Source organism: Peromyscus eremicus, chromosome 16_21 (genome assembly GCF_949786415.1).
Source record: "Peromyscus eremicus chromosome 16_21, PerEre_H2_v1, whole genome shotgun sequence".
Classification (NCBI taxonomy): Eukaryota; Metazoa; Chordata; class Mammalia; order Rodentia; family Cricetidae; genus Peromyscus; species Peromyscus eremicus.
Genome location: NC_081432.1, coordinates 53,646,412 through 53,667,243, shown reverse-complemented (window position 1 = coordinate 53,667,243; position 20,832 = coordinate 53,646,412).

Genomic DNA, 20,832 nt, shown 5'->3' with positions numbered 1-20,832 from the left:
AGTGGATTGCTCTGGAATCACTAGGCCTGAAGGCAAGGGATGGTCTGAGCTTCATTTGCACAAGAAGCAAAAGCCTGCTTGTCTCCTAGGCTCAGTGGGGGAGTTAGTTACCTAGAGGTTCAGCTGGTCTGAGAAGCTGAACTGTTTGCCAAATAGCCTAGTAGTATATGGGCCCACAAGAAATTCATAGCAAGGCACAGCTGAATATTAAAGCTGTATAACATCAAATATTCCGTGATGAATGGCTTCCCATTTGACAGGCCCTTGGTGGTCAAAATATAGTTTTCATACACAGCTGAATCTCTATAAAATATTCTTGTGGCCCACAAGAATTGTACCCTGTAAACAAACAAACAAACAAACAAAATTAATGTTTCATATTAAAATCGGGCCATTTAATAAAACTATTCTGAATTTTTAACATGATAAATCATCAGTATATGGTTACTGATACTCGGCACACATGGCTGGAGATGTTTTTATACAATCTTATTTACAAAACAAACAAATAATCAAACATAAACAGCACTTGTGATGTGGAGAGCAGAAGATCAAATTTTAAGGCCAGTTTCAGGTCCACAGCAATTTGAGGAAGTAGGCTACATGATACACTGTCTCAAAAATCAAAAGCAAATAAAAACACCACCCTCCCCCCAAAACCCACCACCAATAAAAACTAAGTGAACCAATAGAAAACCAATTCATTGCTTTCTCAGCTAACAAATAAAAAGTCCAGTGTCAGAAACAGGTTGCCATTTTTAGAGTTACTGGTCAGTGAGTTCCCACAGACCCTCAAATATACAGAGTATTCCCAATACTATTGATTACCCTCTAGAACTTGAAAGTATGACCCTGTTCCTGAGATACTATGTACCTGAGTCCATCAAACATGTATCTATCAAGCTGGTACTCACTTGGAAGCTTCAACTCTGTTGGCTAGCTTTCATATTTCTTAAAGATGCTATGCATGCTACCTTAGAACAACAGTAATCAAACTTGCCCAGCCATAAACATTGTAAGCTAATATAATGACTGGTAAGGCAAGAAATACCTAGTGATGAAATAACGGCATGAACATCAGGGATATAACAGACTACTTTCTTGTATTTAAGGCCTACTACACAAGATGAAAGCTATGCTTGGAACCATTATTGAGTCAAGGGCCAACAACCAATGGCCAAACACGTAATAGGCCCTACAGGAGAGCTTACTAGTATTAACATACTAAATGACCATATTATTAAGCCAACTCTTTATGACTATTATTACATCCACAAATTAATGTTCCTTTCAACCCTCATCAGATAAACTATTATTTATAGTAGATAGTGACTAGCAGGGATCCACAATTGGTCAAGTTGCAGAGAATACAAGACTATGGAATACTCAACCCTAAGTGTGACATCTATATCCCACCCTCTCTTCACAAGGCTCAGTGATCATTGAAGAAAAGGAAGCAAGAAAATGTCAGAGCCAGAGGCCATGGATGATTACAAGAAAAGAATGTCTTCTGGACACAGCATGGCAGCTATACATATTAACTCACAGTGGTTATGACATTATACACAGCATGCACAAACCAGACAAACTCCCAGCATAGAGAAATGAGTTAGGCACAAAATTCTATCCCTAGACAAGTAGTGAATGGAATTTGATAGTTGCCAGGAGAGGGGAAGTCAGTTCACTAAGAGTATAGCGCCTGGTAAGTCGAACACACTCAAATGAAATGATACACATCAAAAAATAATTGAGTAGCACAAATTGGACTATATGGGTGTAAAAAGAAAACCTAACAAAGGACACAAAGTTGAGTGTATGATGAGTGACAGGGTCCAGGAGAAGATGGGGAGGGAGGGAGTAATACGAGTGAAATATACTGTACAATATTCTCAAAGAACTAACAGTAGCATAAATAATATTTAGGAGCAAATGTGTCATAGTCTGTTTAATTGTGCCATAAGGTACTTCACAAAGTATTTTAAGGAAAGACTGGAAGTCTATGAGAGATAGAATGAAAGAGGATGAAACTGTTTAAACCAACAAATTGGTAAGACGGTCTGGGCTGACAGTAACATATTGTCATAGATATCAAATCTTTCTAAACTCTAAATAAATCTGGAAAAACATACACCCAAAGCTAAACAATACTTAAGACAAAATTAGCAAAGTGATTAAAGAAAAGACTCTCAGCCACATAGTACTATATCTCTATGGACAGAACCAAACTGTAGAGGTGATTATTGATGGAGTTGAGAACAGGAGATCCATCAAAATCAAATAGCTATTTAATGGAAAGTGGTCTGGCTAAGTGAAAAGAGCAACAAGATGTGGGTAAGAATTTTCCTCTCCTGCAAGGGGGGATTGTGAGTTCAGAGGATCAAAAAGAACGGAAACAGCACTAGGTCCAACTACCTTTCAAACCCAGCGTCCCTTTCTGTAACAGGAGACTGTAATAAAGAAAAGTTGCAGTCAATAGAATAGAAACCATACAACATAGGTAGAAAGAGAAACTGAAGATCAAAGTAGTAAAGAAAACAGTTGGGGGATCGAACAAGAGAAGATGGAGTTCTTTGAAGTTGGAAAACTTTTCCAAAGCCCTCACTCATTTGGCAATTCTCCTCCAAGATAAATTTCAAATAAAATGAGCAATAGCAATCAGTCATGGTCAAAGTCAACTCATACCTTATTCAAGGGGAAAAAGAGAAAGAAATATAATTTACTTCAATAGACAATAAAAGTACAGTACAGAGACTTACAAAACAAAATAGTTGTTATTTCACAAAATGCTGAAAGAAATCAAGAGAATAAATACACACATGAGAGAATACAGCTAAAATAAGAATAATGAATGAAATAATTTTCAGAAAAGACCAAATTTTAAAAGAACACATGAGCTACAATGTACAAGAGAAAATAATTTGAGGAGAAATTTTAAAAAATGAAAAAAAAACAAAAAAATCAAAGTTCAAGAATAAATGATATTGAGTATATCTCAGAAATAGTAAATAACAGTAACAAAAACCCTAAAAACTGTTATTCAAATTATATGCCATGACATAATAAAAATATTTAAAGCTATGTGTTGAAATAACATACTACGTTTCTGATCATATATACCTGTAACAAGTAATGCCTAGACATACAGTGTCCTGATAAGATAATCTTTTTAGATGTATTTCATTTTTGTTTGTATCGATTCTCTGCCTGCATGTCTGTGTGGCATGTGCATGCAGTGCCTCCAGGAGCCAGAAGAGGGCATTAGATACACTGGAACTTTAGGTACAGAAGTCGTTAGCTGTCACGTGGGTGCTGGACATCAAAAGGAGGTCCCGTGGAAGAGCAGCCAGTGTTCTTTACCATATAGCCATTTTTCCAGTCCTGTAAAGCTCATTTTTAAAAGCTAAATCTGTTAGTAATAACAGGGAAAAAGAGAAACCATTGTATATCCTTTAGTCCTTGTACTCAGAAGGCAGAGGAAAGTGGATCTTTGAGTTCAAGAACAGACTTGTCTACAGACAGAGTTCCAGTACAGCCAGGGCTACAAAGAGAAATCTTATCTTGAAAAACAAAAATCTTACACTTCCAATTCTTTGGAACTTTAGTCCCAATAGGCCAAAATTGGAAACAGCCTCAATGGATAACTGGATAAAGAAAGTATAATTTATTGTGTAGAGTTTTAAGTAAAAATAAAATAATATTCCCAGAGTCTTTATCAAACAACATTGATGTTAAATGTCCATGCCATGATGGACAAATACAAGAAGAGACCATAAAGTACAGAAACACCAGCACACTCAACACCAGCCGATTTCAACCACAATGCCAATGTATGTAGCTGGAGTTTTCTCCAGCCCCGTCCGGGGCCTACAGCAGCTCAGACCCATGTAAACACACAGAAGCTTATGTTTATTAAAATTGTATGGTCTAATGGCTCAGGCTTCTTATTAGCTAGATCTTATATCGTAAATTAACCCATTTTTATAAATCTATACCTTGCCATGTGGCTTGTGGCTTACTGGTATCTTTACATCTTGCTTCCTCTGTGTCTGGCTGGAAAAATCTTGACTCAGCCCTCCTGTTCCCAGAATTTTCCTCTCTCTTTGTCCCATCTATGCTTCCTGCCTGGATATTGGCCAATCAGCACCTTATTTATTAACCTGTCAGAGCAACACATTCACAGCATACAGAGTGATATCCACAGCAAATGTACTTTATAATGAAAGAGTTTTCTCTAATAATTAGAGTTAGAAAATTAGGACAAATCCTTGAGGAAACTAACCTCCAATTCATACAATAACACAAATTAACTCAAAACCAACTTTATTGGGCTGACTTGGTAAGTCAGTGAGTAAATATACTTGCTGCCAGGCCTGATGACCTAAACTTTATCTCTGTGTGCTACAGGGTGGAAAGAGGGAACTAACTCCCACAGGTTGTGCTCTGACCTCTAGATATGTGACAGGATACATGAGCATCTGAGGGCACGTACACACACACACACACACACACACACACACACACACACACACACAAATAGTAAAATAAAAATAAGGAAACATTAAAACAACCTTACTACTAAACTTCACAATAAAATTTGACTCTTCTGAAAGAAATGTAAGGGGATGTACTCATAACACTGTTCAAATGAAGATATATTCCATCTACAAAAAACACAAATTATAAATTAAAAATATAGTGTGCTTTATTAAAATTTATAGTTTCTTCCCTTCAAAGGACAAAATTAGAGAACAGAAAAAAGTCAAATTACACATTAGGAATATATTGGCAACATATACATTGATTAAAGCATTTGTAAACTGCATATATAAAAATCTTTCAATATTATGAAGATGAATAAACTTATTTTTATATTATAAAAATATTTGAGTGTGTAATTCACAAAATATGACATAACAATGACACACATATAAGAACATCATGTAAGTAAACAAAGCCTGAAAAAAATGTCTTTGAATAGCAACCATAACAATTAAAAATAAATGCACGGACAAAGTTGAATATTTACTTATATTTTAAATAACATTAGCACACACACAAACATAAAACAACATACCGACTTTGGGGTAAAGTTTAGAAATTTCATCTAAAATTAAGGTTATACTTACTGAACAATCTAACTGTCCCACACATATGCTTCTACTCTGAAGAAATTAAAATGTATCTGGACACAAAGATTTGCATAGAAATGTTCTTAATACCTTCTGCATAGTACCCTCAAACTGTACAAATTCTAAACATTAATCAACAAAACAATCAATAAACAGATTTTGGTATTTCTTGCAATTGAAGACTACTCTTCAATAGTTAGTAATGACCAACTAATACATAATGATTTACGTCTGTATTCATAAATTGTACTGAGGGAAGAAAGGCAGACAAACATACATGTTGTACTGTTCTATCCAGATTAAATACAAGAGATGGAAAAATAAAACAGAGACCACAGATTTTTGACTTCTGATTTCCTGAGTCAAAGGTTGGGAGCAGTGATGGTTGTCATGATTGGGAATTTGATCAGATTTGAAACAACCTAGGAGACCAAATTCTGAGTGTGTCTATGATACTGTTCCCAGAAATGTGTAACTGAGAACACTCACTCTGAAATCTGGGTAGCACCGTCCTCTGGACCGGGGTCCTGGCCTGAATAAAAAAGGAAAAAATAAGCTAAATATTTATGTTTCTATGCTTCCTGGTTGCAGATACAATATGGCCAGATGTGTTTATCTCCTGTTAAGTTGTCTTTAATGCCAGAATGGACTGTGCCCTTAAACTGTAAGTTCAAACAAACCTTTCCTCTATTAAGGTGTTTTGGTCTGGTTCTTTTGCCATGACAATGAGGAAAGACACAAAACCTGGAATAATGATATAAGGGTATGGTGGAATTTTTGATGACCATATCAATATCTTACTGACTGTTCAATCATTAATGATTGTAATTATAAGTAAAAAGGTATATACTTTAATCAAAGTCCAATTAAAATATATGTTTTTCATTTCATGTGAATTGACCTCAAATGCTTTTATTAATTTTTAAGTTATCATACAAAATGATGGGTTCTCTATGGCATGTTTACAGATTTATGTCAATATGTTCTTATTGGCTACCCTTATCACACTGTCTTTCCCATAGGCATTGTCTCCTCTTTGCTTGTTTCTTCCCTACTTCTAAATAATCTTCCAAAATGCAGATGTATTTTTAATAATAAAAAAACAGACAGAATGGATTAAAATGAAATAATAAGAAAATAGCAGCTACCACAATGTGGCTGTGTGGCTGGCTGGTCATTCATATGGAATCTATGTGGATGTGTGGTTGGTCACTCCATTTTTAACCATTTGGCAGTGGCTAATAAGTGTTTTGGTATTGATGTAGCTGAGTGGTTAGTCACTCTTCAGGTATCAATGTGATTGGGTATATGGTCATTCCTGGTATCATAGTTATTGCTTTCAATGAAAATGGTCAAGTTCAGCATACATATATGAATTGCAAATACAAACTTTTTTAATATAGAAAGAAAACCACCATTATTATGAGGCTCAGGACAAGGATCTCTTATAGTAACTGTTGGAGTTGTAAGGCGTTATTTCTCGCTTTAGTTCTTGCTACCATTTCAAAGATATTCTACTTAGCTTAGCCAAAGTTCTGATTAGAGAAAAAAAAGTGAACTAAATAAGTAACCAAGCACCATCAGTCATTTTAGGAAAACTTTTCACATGTCAGGGAAAATCAATCCAAAAATAAATATTAAATAAATAAACCATTGCACTATGCTAATGGAAAATATCATTCAGAGGAAAAGGAGATAAGTGTTAGACAGACGAATGCAAAGTAAGATGCTAAGAACCAACAAGTACTATGACGGTAACTGTCTTAGTTAGGGCTTCTATTGCTGTGAAGAGATACCATGACCACAGCAACACATATACAGGAAAATATTTAATTGCAGTGACTCACTTACAGTGCAGAGATTCAGCCCATTATCATCATGGTGAGACATGGTGGCATGCAGGCAGACATGGTGCTGAGAGTCCTGTCTCTTAAAGGCAACAGGAAGTGGTCTGTGACACTGGGCAGTATCTTGAGCATATATGAGACCTCCAAATCTCCACAGTGACGCACTTCCTCCAACAAGACCACACCTACCCCAACAAAGCCACACCTCCTAATATTGTCACTGCCTATGAGCTTATGGGGGCCAATTACACCCAAACTACCACTTTCCACTCCTTAGCTCCCATAAGCTTTTAACAATATCATAATGCAAAATGCGTTTAGTCCAACTTCAGAAGTCCCTATATTCTATCACAGTCTCAACAGTGTTTTAAAGACCAAAGTTCAAAGTCACTTCTCAGAGTGATGCAATCTCTTAACTGTAATGCCCTGCAAAATCAAAATCAAAAACAGATTACACGCTTCCAAGACATAATGGCACAAGATATATTTTACTATTCCAAAATATAGGAAAGGGAGCATAGTGAGGAAATACTGGTTCAAAGTACGACCAAATAACAGCTGGGCAAGCTCCAAACTCTGCATCTCCATGTTGGATGAGAAAGGACTCTTCAGATCTCCAACTCCTTTCAGCTTTTTGACTGTAACACAGTTTTCTCTTAAGCTGGTTCCACTCCCTATTAGCAGCTTTCCTCCACAGATGAATGGATCTGTCATCTCCAACATCTTGGGATCTCCAAGGCAATCCAGGCTGAACTTCACAGCTTCACACAATGGCCTCTCTAGGCCTTCATTCAGGGGCACTCTGACACATGCCTTACCTCAGTGGCTTTCCTTAGTTCTGGAGGCAAATTCTGTAGCCTCTTTCTTCTATCCTTAAATCCAAAGCCAGAATCACATGGCCAAAGCTACCAAGCTCTGCTACTTGCTGGGGCTGGAACATGGTCCTTTTGTTCAATTACGTAGTCACTAGTTTCCTATTTTGGTAGTTTTCTTCACTGCCTAAGCTTGACTGTCCTGGAATTTGCTCTGTAGACCAGACTGCCCTTGACCTCAAAGATCTTTCAATTACATCTTTACCAGTTTTCTGTTTTTTATTATTTCCTTCATTAACTAAGCTTGGGTATTTTGTAACTTGCTCTGTAGACCAGGCTGGCCTCAAACTCAGATCCACCAGTCTCTTCCTTCTAAGTGCTGAGATTAAAGACCTGCACCATCATACCTGGCTCTAAGCTTTTCTTTAATTTCTTTTCACAAGTTGGAAACTTGACTGGGTGGGATCTTGCCCTGAAATCACCATCCCTTTTATTCCATTTCTTACTCTGTTTATTTCCTTGAATGTAATGGACTTAGCTCCATTACACTATCTGGTGCTCTTTTCTCCTCAAATATTTTTTATTGTTCCGTTTGCTTCTTTTCATTATATGTCTTTATTAGCGTTAACACTAGTAACTACACAACAGAGTCTGTTCTAGGTTGTTTTGAGATTTCCTCAGCCAAGGGTAATTCTTCATTTTAGCTTCAGGTAAACTTTTTGGACAAGGCCAAAAAAACAAGCCACATTCTTCACCAAAATATCACAAGAATAATTTCTAGGCAACATACTAAAATTCTTCTCCTCTGAAACCTCTTAAGCTAGCCTCCTACAGTTCAAATAACTCTTAGTACCACTGTCTTCCATGCTCCTACTGGTATGGAACATCAAGTAGTGCTTAAAGCATTCCACTGCTTTCCTATCCCAATGTATCACAGTCCAAATTCTTCCAAACAAAACCATAGTCAGACTTATCACAACAATACCACAGTCCCTGGTCCCAACTTCTGTCTTGGTGAGGAGAAGATGGTGAATGGTCTTTATGTTTACAAGGTAAGCAATGAGGTAAAATTAAAATCACTGAAATGAATGGAGCAAAGGTAATAGAAACTGCTGATAATGATCATGAACTTCAGTGAGGACATAATTTTGGTTATAATGATATTTTGTATAAAAACAGAATCTACACCAAAAACGCATAGGAACACAGAAATCATAGAGAGTAAATTTCAGAAATCAAGTTTTCAACTTACAGAGTTTCCAGAATGAAAGTGAGTTAAATTATTGTGAAAGCTATGAATGTTGACCATGAAACATTTACTTGTGTATGTGTTTTTTTTCTGGTAACAGTATATGAATTTATTTTCGTGGTATCCTCTCAGTGATAGATATGGCAATGTATAGTAAGTGTTTTGTTAGCAAAAAATAAAAGGAGTTGCTGTCCAACATAATTTCTAGTGAAGACCATCCTGTGCCTTATGTTTATCCAACGTTTCCCATGGCTGTCCTATGATATCAGTGAGATTAGACCTACAACATATTAAGCCCCTGATACTTCGGGTGGCTTGTTGCCCAAATAAGTCATTCTCTTCTGATGAGTACAACTATAACTCAGGCAAGTGTGAAGAAAAATATTTTTTCTTAGCTATTTTATCATCTATGTCTTTCCCCTTAAGAAATTACTTGAAATAGTATCTTAAGAAAATGAAGCCAGGCGGTGGTGGCACACACCTTTAATCCCAGCATTAGGGAGGCAGAAACAGGTGGATCTCTGTGAGTTCTAGTCTAGCCTGGTCCACAGAGCGAGATCTAGGACAGGCACCAAAACTACATAGAGAAACCCTGTCTCGAAAAAAAAAAAAAAAAAAAAAAAAAAAGAAAGAAAGAAAGAAAGAAAATGAGAGAGAAATAGGAAAGAATATTATTGCAGACAGCAGAAGAATTTGGAAATATGACAGAAGAGAGGAACTCTGTTAATAATGAGAGAGGGTGAAAAATATCACCTATTTATTCTTCTCTCCTCTGAAAGCCATGTGAGTCAGGATTCAAAGATGACTCAATACCTCTAGACCTTAAGGAAAATTCAGGCAATTTTAGAGGGAGAGATTTCTCAAAATGTTCTAAAGCTAGAATGAGTAGGGAAGTCAGAAGTTACTTGTAATAAGACGAACTTTACAAAATTAATATGTGTTGTGCTAAGGGGATGGGTCACACAAGTTCATTGACCTAAGATTGAATATTTAAAGCCCATGTAAAGTCACATATAGTAATAATATGCCTGAAATACTAATGCTCCTGTGAAGGGGTGAGATGTGGAGATGGGAGAATGGCTGTGTTTTAATTTATTTTCTAATACTGGGCTAAAAATGCCACTACTCTGGTGATTTATAGAAGAAAGAGTTTATTTATGCTTATGATTCCAGAGGAATAGGATAGATAATGGCAGAGTAAAGGCATGCTGTCAGGACCAGGAAGCTGAAAGATTACATCTTGTACTGCAAGAAAGGAAAAGAGAAAGAGAGTTAGAAATGACAGGAGTCTTTAAACTCTCAAAGTTCACCTCCAACAGTATACTTCCTCCAACAAGGACACATACCCTTAGCTTCCCCAACTAGGAAACAAGCATTCAAATGCTCAAGGCAATGGGGAACATTCCTCAAACCACCACAGCCTGGAATTTTGTACAGGAACTTGTCTGGTGGAGCTAGCAAAGAACTACAAAAGAGACCTTGTCTCAAGCAAGGTAGAAGTAAACCTGAGAACTTCAAAGGACCTCCACAAGCATTTCATGGCACATGCACATTCACACATGTGAACACAAACACAAAATCATCATATATACACATATATCATACATCCACAAAATTAGTGTATTAATTAAGACAATTAATTGATTACTGTTATTAATATGTTTATTAATTAAATTTAATTGATATATTTAAATAATATAAATAAATTGTGGTAGTTTGAATGTAATTAGTCCCCATAATCTCATAGTACTATTAGAAGGTGTGGCTTTGTGGAGTAGGTGTGGTCTTGGAGGAAGGGTGTCACTGTGGAACCTGGCTTTGAGGTTTCATATATGCTTAAGTCACATCCACTGAGACAGACAGTTCACTTCCTGCTGCCTGCAAGATATAAGACACTCAGCTACTTCTCCAGCACCAAGTCGGCTTGCATGCCACTATGTCACACCATGATAATGGACTAAACCTTTTAAAATGTAAACCACCCAATTAAACGTTTTTCCTTTATAAGGGTTGTCCTGGTCATGGTGTCTCTTCATTGCAATAGAAACCCTAACTAAAATAGAAACATAATTAAAATAATTAATATATTCACTGTTGTCAATTATTATATTACCTTCCCTTCATGGAAGTACTACAAAACATATTTGATTATTCCTCCAATTTTAAAAGTAAGGATAAAGATAGTTTAATAACTTTAAACTGGTACAATATCTGAGTGACAAACTTCAAGTGAATCAGGGACCTCAACGTAAGACCAGATACACTGAAGCTGACATAAGAGAAAATGGAGCATAGTCTTGAGCTTATTAGTAGAGGAAAAGATTTTCTGAATTGAACACCAATAACACAGGCACCAACAATAACAATTAATAAATTAAATTGAAAAGCTTCTATATGACAAAGGACATTATAATTTGGACAAAGCAATAGACTACAGAACAGAAGAAGATTTTTGCCAACTACATATCTGATAGAGGGCTAACATCTAAAATATGTAAAAACAAACAAACAAATAAAAACCACCCTGGACATCAAGCAAACAATAGTCCAATTAAAATGGGTTACTGAACTAAATAGAGAGTTCTCAAAAATGAAACACAAATGGCTGAACAACACTTAAAGAAATGTTCAACATCCTTAATCATCAGGAAAATGCAAATTAGAACTATTTTAAGATTTCATCTTATGCCAGTCAGACTGATCAAGATCCATAAGACAAATTCCTGGTGAGGAAGTGGGATCCTCCATTGCTGATGGGAATGCAAACTTGTACAGCCACTATGGAAATCAGTGTGACAGATTCTCAGTTTGATCCAGCCATACCATTCTTGTATATATACCCAAAGTGCTCTATCTCCCACTACAAAGAAACTTGCTCATCCTTTCTCATTGATACTCTAGTCATCATAGACAGAAAAGTGGAAACAGACTAGATATCCATCAACGGAAAAATGGTTAATGAAAATGCAGTATATTTACACAATGGAATATTACTAAGTTGTTAAAAAGTGAAATAATCTATTCACAGGTAAATTGGTGGAGCTGGCAAAAGTCATCCTGAGTGAGGTTACCCAGACACAAAAGTGGTATGTATTTGCTTACATATAGAGGCTTAACTTTTAAACCTTCAATAGGCATACTGCTGTCTATATAACCATAGTGGTTAGGTATCGGGTAAAGGACTAGGAGGGAAGGAAGGAACTCCTAAGGTAGGGGAACAGAATATATAGTTATGGGGAGTTGAGGAGGGTAACTAGAACAGAAAGATCAAAAGGAGAGGGGGAAAAAAGAGGGGAACAAGGGAGGGAATACATGCAAGAAGGTACAGCCAAAACTGCATTACACGGAAACCTACTACAGTAGAAGCTTCTTAAAATATATACAGATACGAAAAAATCTAAATGGAATCAACAAATGACAGGGGAGAGAAAGCCCCAACTATCTCTCCTGATACCAAGTGAAACATCTAGTGGCAGGGATGTGTTATATGTAATCAGGGAAGACCCAAACCACCCAAACTATTTCCAAGTCTGTTGTTTGCTCTCTACAAACTGATGGTAAATCTCTGTTGTTGAAGACACCACCCACGTATTTCAGTGAAGACCGAGAATGTGAGCTGATGCCTAACCAGAGCTTTCACCTCTACTGAGTAATGTTCATGGTACTGGTAGGAATTCTGCACACTATCATAGGAGAAAGGTAAACATCAACTCAGCTAAAAACCCTTTGATCTAATGGTAACCTGTCATTATGATACCCTAGTGCAATGGTGGCACAAACATGGAGGGAGCAACCAAGCACTATCTTATTGGATTCACATCCCACTACATGAGATGGAGTCTGTACCATACACTGCCCAGGAGCCAAGAACCTGAGACTAGATGAGCCTAGGGGAAAACCAAATACTATTTTTCTGCTAAAAAAAACCCACAGCAATAAAATGATTTGAAATGACATTTTGTTATACCCATAGATCAGTGTCGTACTCAGTCACCATCAAAAAATCTTTGTCCTGCAGTAGATGGGAATAAACACAGAGACCCACAACTGGACAACATGCAGAGAGTGAAAGACCTTGGAACACTCAGTCCCACATGGCTTGTCTTCATCAAATTACCTCCCCTCAAAGCTCAGTGAACTCTGCAGAAAAGGAGGCCAAAAAAAAAACAAAAAAACAAAAAAACAAAACAAAAACAAAAAACAAAAAACAAACAAACAAACAAAAAAAACCATGTAAAAGCTGGTGGGAATGGAAAACACAAAGGAAATAGCGTCTTACAGACACAGCAGGACTGACATACATGTGAGTTTGCAGAGACTACACCAACATGCACAGGGCCTATAGAAAGAAGTTCATGCCAGATGGGGTCCCAGTGTCAAGAGGGGAATTGGACACAAGACCCTATCCCTAACCCAGAGTGATTGACAATCACTCACAAAGGAAAAAATCCAACAGCATCTCACTGGGTATACAAACCACACTTAAGAAAGGTCTCACATTCAGCAGTAGATGGCCAACACAAAATGAACTCAACACTATTTTTGGAGATGTTTGTCTCATAATGCTTTACTTGAGCATTTTTGTTTGTTTGTTTGTTTGTTTGCTTGCTTGTTTTTGTGTGTGTAGTATGAGGTGCTTGTGTGTATGCATCTGTGTTTCTTGTGCTTATTTCTGTTTTATTGCTTTTCTTTTCTCTGTTTGCTTTGTTTTGCTGTTTTTATATTATTATTATTGTTATTGTTATTATTGAGGTTTTTTTATTTTATAAAGAGAGAAGAAGGCATGGAGTTAGATGGGCAAGGAGATAGGGAGGATTAGGGAGGAGAGAAGGGAGGGCAAATTATGATTAGAATATACTGTCTAAAATTATTTTCAATAAAAATAATAGGTGAATGGTGTTATCATCTGAGATTTTAAATAGTTCTCCTTGGAGTTAGAAAGACACTAAGCACTCTAGTAAACGAATGATTTAAAATATGCATTGTGAAATACATTATTTTAAATATTGTGGGGTTATTTGAAGAAAGAGTACCTATTTTTAATTTAAAAGGCACTAGTGTAGTTAAAATTATAGAGAAAATGTACATTATTTGTTCTGGACTAAACACTAGATACTGATTTGTATAGTCAGGTTTCTCTAGAGCAGTGATTCTCAACCTTCCTAGTGCTGAAACCCTTTAATACAGTTCTTCATGTTATGATGACCTCTGACCAGAAAATTATTTTCATTGCTACTTCATAAGTGTAATTTTGCCACTGTTATGAATCATAATATAAATATTTTCAGAGATAGAAGTTTACCAAGGATGTCGTGACCCACAGATTGAGAACCACTACTCTAGAGGAACAGAAAATGGATACATACTACAGAAAGATTTATATATTGTCTTTCACAAGATGATCTGAGTTGTCTAACATGACTATCCTCACTGGAGAGGTTGAGTAGCCAGTAGCCTCTCAGTCCACTGAGCAGGATAACTCAGCCTTCCCAATCTTCTGCCCCAAACTGGGGAATTCCTGAAGAACCTCTGCTCTTCAGTCGACATTGCAAGTTTAAAGAAGCAATGTTCTGACATCAGAGAAGGGAGGCAGGAGCAGTAGCAGCTGCCAAGTAGCTGAATCCTGCAATTAGACCCAAAGGCAAGGAAGGTGAATTCTGCAGTTAGATCCAAAGGCAAGGAAGGAAAAAACATGAAGCTTTTCTCTTGGACCTCCTCTGGTCTAGGTTACTACCAGAAAGTGCTTTCTAGATTTAAGGTGTGCCTTCACATTTAATGTAATCAGATCAAGAAAATCCCTCACAGGTGTGCCCAGTTTTTTAGTTGAGTCCAGATTCATTGAAGTTGACTAAATATTAAAAATTCCAGTGATCATAGTGTAAGTTCTGATTATCATTTCTTAGTTATAAATTTAAACCATTGATAAATCAAGTTTTAATTTTTTGGGATGAAACATCATTTAGGAACTAGCAAGCCTATAGACCTGTAGGTAATATGAACACATGCTACATGTTGACAGTATTGCAAACCCACGAGGAACAAGCAGTAAATAGTAAACTTCCCTGGGAAAAAAATGCTTGTTTATCTGGAAAAAACAATAATAGATCTAAAGAAAATTGTCTCTCTTACAGATGAAGATCAAACAGATTAAGTACTTAAATAAAAACCAATACAGTGTCACAATGTAAAAAATTGAGCAAAATGTGGCTTCTTTTAAAGAAATAATTTGGTAGGTAAGACACAGAAGCTTACATATAATGATAAAGGGTTGATTTTAACTCAATTAAAATCAGAAATATATTCACCCTAAAAGACTTTGAACTTTAAACAAAAAGAAAATACAAACCATGAGAAAAGTTAATGACTATGCAGATACAAAAATCAATGCATTGTATATATAAGCAATTCAAACAAATAAATCCACAGCTTGTCAAACAAAAAAAAGTCTCAGTATTGATTCATTAAAAAATAAAATAAAAAATAAGTGATTGAAGTTTGCATTTAACATATACTTTATACTTGACAAGTCTGTGTCTGTACATATCGACAATTTCAAACACATCACAATTTTTACTTTAGAAAAGTAAATAATATTTAATTTTATTTTAAAAGCTGCCTATATTAATTATTACAAATGTGATGATATTTTGTGTCCCCCATTATATTGTGCACTCTGATAAAGCTTATCTGAGAATCAGAGGGAAAAGCCAGCCACTACATTAAACCTAGAAGTCAGGCAATGGTAGTACACACCTTTAATCCTAGCATTCGGGAGGCAGAGACCCATCTGGATCTCTGTGAGTTCAAGGCCACACTGAGGAACAGAGCCAGGCATGATGACACATGCCTTTATTCCCAGCACTAACCATAGAGGTCTGGAGGTCTGTACAGACAGACAGGAAGTGATGTAGCTGGGGAAAGAGAGGAAGTGAGATGCAGAACAGAAAGGCATATAGGTATGGGTATACAGGAAGTATGTTTCTTTGGAAGCTGAGGAGTTGGTGAGGTGAAGTTGGCTGTAGTTAGTCCTATTGCTCTGATCTCTCCATTTTAAGCCCAATATCTGGATATGTGTTTATTATTAATAAGACCATTTAGTAATTCATCTTATATATGTATATGCTTGATAGATGTCTCAGTGATAGAAAGGTCTTAATCCTCTTATAGAGGTCTAGGCTTTCTTACTAGAATCTTTGTCAGGTGGCTCACAACTGCTTGCAACTCCAGCTCCAAGAGGTCCAATGCCCTCTCTTGGAACCTATGGGCACCCATATGAATGACATATATTTACATAAATAAACGATAAAATATTTTTACAAAAGAACTATTGATAACAATTTTGAAACTGAATGATTAGTCACTTTTCTACCACTGTGAAGAGACATATCCAAGAAAACTTATAAAAGAAATATTAGGGGCTTGCTTACAGTTTCAGAGGGCAGTTAGCTTCCATGACCATCATGGCAAGAAGCATAGCAGCAAGCAAATGGGCAAAGCACCAGAGCAGTAGCTCACAACTTTCACCCTGATCCACAAGAATGAGACAGAGAAAGTTAATTGAGAATGGCAGAGGCTTTTGAGTCCTCAAAGGCTCCCATGACACAATTCCTGTAACGAGGCCAACATGCTAATCTTTCTCAAACAGTTCCACCAACTGAGGACTAGGCATTCAAATATAGGAGCCTATAGGGGCCGTTCTTATTCACACCATCACACCACAGCTTACATTCTCATCTACAGTTTAAATAGTTCACAGATAGAATGGAATCCCCCAAGCTGAGAGGCAAGCTTGTCAGACCTGAAATGTGAAGTACTGCTGCTATTTCAGCCCCTGTTCCATTGTTATCACTGAGAAAAACCTGCCTTTAGAAGGTGATTGGTGCTTCCATGGTGGTTACACTGTATGGACACATGCTCTCAAGCTTCATGTGCAAGCATGACAAGCTATGTGTTGACGGCAGGGTACAATGACATTTGTGTCTCGATTTGGACTCTCTCAATTTCTTCATTTACATATTACCAAAACTAACTGTCATGGCGACAAGGCTCATGGGGTGGAGTTGGGAATGGTTAACCACAGCTGTGTATGTAAAATATGAATGGCTTTGAAATCATCAAGAAGAAGAAATCGTTCCAAATTATTCCAAACAAAAATCTTTTCAGTCTGTTAGTGAAAGTTATTCTAATTTTTATATACTGTAATCTTTACAATTATTGGTCTTATTGAATTCTGATGTTTTAGAAGAAGCTGAAGTGGTAGGATCTGAATATTACATATTTATTCATGCTAATATTTGACAAAATGTTATGATGGCCTCATATTTTTGTTGTTTTGCACTTGTTCGGCTTTCATTCATATTACTTATTGTATGCCACTAATCTTTGCCTTCTTGTTTTGTCTTAAAACCATTTATCAATGACTACACACAACTCCATGAAAGAGTGTTCTTCCATAGCTTTGTGATATAATCCATACAATTAGGAAATAACACATGCTTCTAAGGATATACTGATTTAATAATTTAGCTTTGCAAGACTGTCAGAATTCTTAAATTTTCTTTAGACACTGACACAAATTAAAAGGAGGAGAAGAAAGAAAATAAGGAGAAAGAGAAAGGTAGGGGCTGTTATACCAAGCATTTCTTGGATACTGTGCCAATGACACACACAGAATGTTTGTATGCAGTCCTCATAATACCTAATGATGTAATTACAATCACACTGTTGTTTTTCCTTCAGAAAATGGAGGCCAAGAGAACAGGTGTAGAATACAGGAGAAAATGGTCACAGATGGGTACCCCAGGGAGAATCAAGACTGAAAGGCAGATGCACCTTGGAATTCTAGGTAAACTATATCCACTTATATAATGTTTATTTAGTTGGAGGATAAGGTTGCCACATGGAAATAAAACTTAGTTAAGGTCATATATAATTCCTAGTTTAATGAGTATCCTTCAGAATCTTCCACAAATAAAGATTTAGCTTCAAGGTAATGACATTGATATCATCATAAATACCACTTTAAAACTTCTCCAATTGAAGAGATCACACCCATATTTTCATATTTTATGACTATTTTAGTAAAAACACACATTCAAAATCTATGTAGAAAAAAGAAATCTTGTTATGCTCTCCAAATGTCATGGCTCCTTATTTGTATGCAGAGCACAGCAGTGACATTTTATCCTAATAGTCCCTTCCTTATCTGTGGTGAGGCCTTCAGTTATAGCCTCAGGCCCCATGTCCTAAACTCACAGTGTGGAGCTTGGTGGTGAATTGGAGCTTACCCAGGCAAGTGCAAGCTTTAGGGAACAGGGCTTGTGGGTACAGGGTCTAGAATCATTGCATCAGCCATGGCACTTAATTAGTGATCTGGGGCAAAAACCTTACCTCCAGCAGATGGCTCTACACCCACACACATACTGGCAGCATTCAGTGGACTCAGCAGGTAAAAAAGAGTACATGAATTTGAGAGGCAAAAGTGGTAGGGGACTGGAGGTGAATTTGACCAAGTCTGTTATATGCATGTATGAAATTATCAGACAATAATACAAAAAGTTACTGTTTGAAAAAAGAAAGGCTTATTCCCTCCTGTACCTTCATTTCCTCATGTTCAAATGGGCTATATTCAAATCACCTGTATAAACTGTTTGCTTCCCTAGGAAACACTTTGAGAAGAACAGGCACAAGAGATTCATTGAAATGTGCTGTTGGAATCCACAACTGCAAAAGGATGGAGAGGAAGCAGAAATGAGCAGCAGAAATTATATAACACATATCCAAAGTGAGATTTGGGTAAAACATTGAGGAAGATCTCAAGCTAGAACATTGTTACAGAGATGTTCAGTTAGAATAAGATGACAAGCATGTTTTAAGCAGGCATTAATTAGACTTCAGATATGAGCTGCTTTGAGTACAGACATGGACTTGGGTAAATTAGATTTCCATAGAGGAAGCAATTCCTGCAGAGCAGTGAGCTTAAATGCCTGCCTGCTACACTGGTTTTAATCCAGATAACACATCTATTTTTTAAAATCTATGTGGTTCATTACAGCATCTACCACATTACATTGCAAGATTCTCTGTATGAGAGGATAGATAGATAAATAGAGACAGACAGACAGACAGACAGATATAAACAAACAGATGAGAGATGGATGGATGGATTGATGGATGGATGGATGGACGGACGGACAGACAGATAGATAGATAGATAGATACAGACAGACAGACAGACAGACAGAGAGGCAAGCAGGCAGATATAAACAGACAGATGATAGATGGATAGATAGATAAATAGATGGATGGAGGGACAGATGATAGATAGACTATATCTTTGCCTATAGTGAAGACTTTTAAGCACTGAGTATAACTACTACTTAACAGATAGATAACCTTAAGCAAAATACAACTTATACATAGGAGGAAATTATATGCCTACAAAGTTGGAAGAGATGGAACAGAAGTTATAGTGAACATTTATTTTCATGACCTCCTTCGACATCAGTTTCTGAGAGCAGGTACTCTCCAGCTGTGGCATCCCATAGAAGTCAGCAGCACTCCCCTCTCATTCCAGCACAGCTGCCATGTGATTTACCTGAGGCAATAATAGAACTGCTTCTAATCCCTGAGCCCCATTAGGTCAGCGATAAATGCATGACACAAGGCAAATCACTCAAATCTTTGCCTGGGAATTTTTATCATGAAAAGGAAAGGAAAATTCATTTGCTCTATTAGTCAAAAAGCTGGTAGAATTATGTATTTCACAATCTCATTCTAGTTAAATTCATACTAGGGGGTTTTAAAAGACATTACCACGACCACTTAATGTGGCTGAGAAAACTGGTTGAAGACAGAATGCAGACAATGCAGAAAACTGACATCTGCCAATCACAGGTGCTCATGTTTAGAAAACTGAGAAATTTTGCATGTTTTCAGCTAATCCTCTCCCCTCTTTGTGTGATTGTGTGTGTGTGTGTGTGTGTGTGTGTGTGTGTGTGTGTGTATGTGTAGACTGAGGTCTGAGTCTGGGCATGACTAGACCATTTGGAGAGGAATGTGAAGCATCCATCCCTATGTTGCCCATGTGTCTGTTTTCTCTGAGCGGTCATCAGCAAGCCACAGCTGCAACTGCAATTAGAGGTTCTTAACACTAGAGGTCTCTCCCTACTTACACCCTTCCTGCCTGCAGAAGGCTTTACATCTCACAGCATTCAGCCTGATAAGATTTAGGGTTACTCTGGTTTGTTATAAGCAAGCCAAATATTAATCAAGATAAGCCTTGAAATGACCAAGCCACTGACTCTTGAACCCTCAGTCCTTAGTCTTCTCCTCAGTGTTACATCATATTATAAACAAACAGCAAAATGACACCTCACTTCAACTACAGTAACAACAAAATCACCAAGAACTTATCCCTATAATATCTCACCCTGACCCACATGGAACCAAAATGCCCAGTAGAGCCAGTGGACCCAGTGAAGTCATACAGACTCTATCTACCTGGAGATCACTAATCCAGAGTAATAGCTGAATGCCCATCTTCTTGTTTGTAAACCCTGATGTTAATACATTTTTGAGGTATGTCAGGTAAAAACTCAATAAAGCAATATAATATCACTCAAACCCACTCAAATCACATGTTATATGTTGTGTTTTCTTACTGAGTGGAAGACAAAATTTTATCTAAATCTGCACTGAGGATGTTAAAACAAATCTGTCTGCCTCAAGTTCATTTTATAGTAATCTTCATTTGGATAAAGAACTTCTTTTAGACTAAGAGAAGCACTGATATG